The sequence below is a fragment of the Silene latifolia genome, chromosome 7 (genome assembly GCF_048544455.1).
Source record: "Silene latifolia isolate original U9 population chromosome 7, ASM4854445v1, whole genome shotgun sequence".
NCBI lineage: Eukaryota > Viridiplantae > Streptophyta > Magnoliopsida > Caryophyllales > Caryophyllaceae > Silene > Silene latifolia.
In genome coordinates this window covers 38,258,339-38,261,790 of record NC_133532.1, presented here as the reverse complement: position 1 = coordinate 38,261,790, position 3,452 = coordinate 38,258,339, and the positions used below count along the sequence as shown (strand labels likewise).

Genomic DNA, 3,452 nt, shown 5'->3' with positions numbered 1-3,452 from the left:
AATCAGGATGAACAACTCAAAAAGGTTTGATATCTTTTTCGATTTTATTCGGTTTTTGCATTTTGGGTGAAAATAGCTTTGTGAATTTGTGTATAATGGTGTATATGTTTGTTATTGTTGTTAATTTTTTCAGGGTTTGTGATTTTTGATGATGGGTAGTTGAAATTATTGCTACTTCTCGATCAACGCATTTTTTGTCGGTACTGAAGTTGCGCCTTGAAGTAAAACCGGTGGTCTTGGTGATGTTTTTGGCAGTTTACCACCGGCTATGGCGGTAATGTCTTTCATTTTTTGAATGATTTTTGTATGTTGATTACACTTTATTTGTGATAGTGAGTTGACCCCTCATGAGTAACATGTTTTCGGAGTATGAGACCTGACGTAGACCTGAATAGGATAACCCGTATATGACTTGTCTTGAACTTTACTAGTCTTGAAATGGACCTTAGCTAAACTTCAAATGACTGAGTAATTTGGAATTAGACATAGGATTGTCTAAGTTAAAAGTATACGAAAATCGTTGTTGACATAACCTAGAATGACCATAAATAATCTGATTGACCAGATTTATAACCACTGAGTCGACAGTAACTTGACCCAAAGTGACCTGTATCCAATATGACCAATTAAAGGCACACATGAAAGAAGCACAAAACCCAAAATTAACAAACTTGAAGTGGATACGACATCTGAAATGACCATAACTATGCTCAATCCGAATGACCTCTTTATCATGTCGTAATTGTTGAGGGCTTATTTGGTCTGACTGTCTGAGGTCATGAAGTACACATAACATTCATAGCATTATCAAACACGCTTATCATTAGCTCCGTAAACTTTTCTTACCATGACAGTTACTCTAAATTTTTCGTGTTAGCAGACCCTGAATTCTGTAAGACTGAGGCGTTGTTGTTTATTGTTAGGCAAATGGACATCAAGTTATGACAATTGCTCCACAGTACAACCAATACAAAGATGGATGGGATATAAGTGTTACAATTGAAGTATGTTTCTATCATTCCTAATAATTCAGCTGGTTTCTCTTTCAAACAGTTATAGTCTGATTTATTCCAATTTTCACATTCATCTTAGTGGTCCTTTTAAGGTGGGTTCTCAGCTTTTTTTTTTTCAAATTTATACATCAATTTTTCATCCATAAGTTCAGATTTGGTCTTTTGGATGCTAATGCTCAGTGAGTGGTTTCACTTTTATGCTTCTCTAGTTACCTTTGAGTTCGGATTCTTTGCGTGTATAACAGTTTATACTAATGGTTGTATACTGTAAAACATGTAGGTGGGACATTCTAAAACTTGTAATTTCATAAGTGAGAAGAAACTTGTTGCATTGCCTGGGCAAAAGAAGGTCTGCAAATAAATACTCGTACACTTTTTCTCCCTGATAAAAGTCGAATATCCGAGTTTTTGGTTTATACTAGTATCTGTATATATGTGCTTCTTTTTGCAGTGCTTCAAAGGGAATTGGGTCATGAAATCCATGTGTGTCGCCTATAGTAAGGTATTTGCTCTATAAAATATAGATCAACCATAACCCTTTAATTTCATTGTTATTCTTACTATTGAGCCACTGTTCTTCTATTTTAACTTTTTACTTGGGACAATTGTGAATTTGTACATTAGAGAGCTATGATTAGTAAACATGAAATGGAGACATTTTTATTTCTACTTCCATTTCCAATAACTAACGTTGCTGTTTAATCCATGCTTAAGTATATGATTTGTGCTTATTTAAATATTCCGCGATCCTCAAATCTAATGGAGATATACATTCCTCAACTTGCCCACAAAAGTAGCATCTATCCTCAATATCCATGTCATACTTGATCGGTTTGTCATCCGTCATTCGTATTCAGAGCTTCTAGTGCATATTGTCATCCCATAAACGATTTTTGGCACAACTAACCCACCCATTCCGGCACTTTGTTGTACCAGTCACCTATCTTTGGTGCATGCTTGTGTACCTCGAACCATTCGGACCATTGATAAACCTTATTAGTAGCATGAGGCAGAGTAGGTAGTTAGAGTAAATTCTGTAGGTAGATAGAGTAGTCAATAGGGTCGCTATGATTGGAACTTATGATGCGAAATTATTAGAGTAAGGCGAGTTAGTATGCTTATCATGTAAAGGTAGAAAAATGGCCTGGCTATCGAGAACAGAGGGTCTCTGAGTCTTTGGTGTGATTATTATGGCTGGACAGGCCTACCTTTGCAGATCAAACTCAAACGTTTCACATAGGCTACACCTTGTGTACAATCACGTACTCTATTTTCTGCACGTCCTAGTTAATTAGTTGTTCTTTAATGCATTATTTATTATTTCGTGATAATTAAGCCTATTGAGCCTTTGAATCCTCAAATCTAATAATGTTCTATTTTTTATGTTACAGGTTGCATTTGAGGTATTAACAATGATGACGGGTTGATTTTTTGTCCTATTGGCAACATATATATGCTCACAATACAAGAATGAAGACTTATAATTAGTAGCTTTCAAATAGTCGTTAAGAATTATTATTTGTTCTATTTAAACATTTGTTATATTTGTTTTAGTTAAATAATTGAACATTTGCGATCGAAGTTCTACTTTTGATCCTTTTTTGAAATGTAATTGACATATATTTTTGAGACTGAATCAATTGAATGCACAATTAGAGAGAATTACAATTGTTGCGTGCCTTACAAGTCCTTATGTCGTTGCACTTTATTAAGTGTTATTTTTGAATAAATTAGTGTTGCATTTGTTTATTATAAGTGTTGTTTTGGGACGTAACCAGTGTTGCGTTTCCAAAATAAAAATGTTGCATTAATTTGATATAAGTGTTGCTTATCAACATGAAAAGTATTGCATTAGTTCAGGAAGTGTTGCTTTTTTTACATAAGAAATGTTGCATTAGAAGATAAAAAATGTTGCCTTTGCAATTGAAAAAGCGTTGCATAAACATGACCAATGCAACACTTTTCAAAAGTGTTGCTTGATTAAAAGTGTTGCATTAAGCGTTGCAATGACCTAATGCAACAAGACCTGATGTAGCACTTGATTAAGTGTTGCATAAACTCTATTGCAACATTTATATGACATTATGCAACAATAGCAAAGTGTTGCTATAGAATCTAAATGTAGTAGTGAGAGTCTACCTCATGCTTTCCTCCTTTAGTAGCCTTCTGAGGTCTACTATATTGTGAGTTATGGACCGCCATTTCCTCAATCTTGTTCCATGTTTGATTATCGTCAACTTCGGTGAACATACCATTTGATCCCATGTTGAGAATGTTTCGGGAGTCTTCATAAAGACCATTCCAAAATTGTTGTACCAAGAACCACTCGCTAAGTCCATGATGTGGACATGAGCGACAAGTTCCTTTGAATCGCTCCCAAGCTTCATACAAAGATTCTTCGTCCCTTTGTTTAAACCCCGTGATTTGGGCTCTTAGCAT

General features: G+C 34.9%; 1 long non-coding RNA gene and 1 other non-coding gene across 3 annotated transcripts; both read left to right on the top strand.

Moving 5' to 3' along the window:
- Positions 1-863: 863 nt before the first annotated feature.
- Positions 864-2,675, top strand: LOC141591012 (uncharacterized). 2 transcript variants are annotated; one of them, XR_012520596.1, is made up of 3 exons: positions 864-1,004; positions 1,294-1,515; positions 2,405-2,675. It is a non-coding gene; the product is annotated as an uncharacterized LOC141591012 (long non-coding RNA). The 2 variants fall into 2 exon arrangements; XR_012520597.1 differs by lacking the exon at positions 2,405-2,675 and having other exon boundaries at positions 1,294-1,362; positions 1,465-1,750.
- A 670-nt stretch (positions 2,676-3,345) lies between these two features.
- Positions 3,346-3,452, top strand: LOC141593766 (small nucleolar RNA R71). Its single transcript, XR_012521832.1, has one exon. It is a non-coding gene; the product is annotated as a small nucleolar RNA R71 (small nucleolar RNA).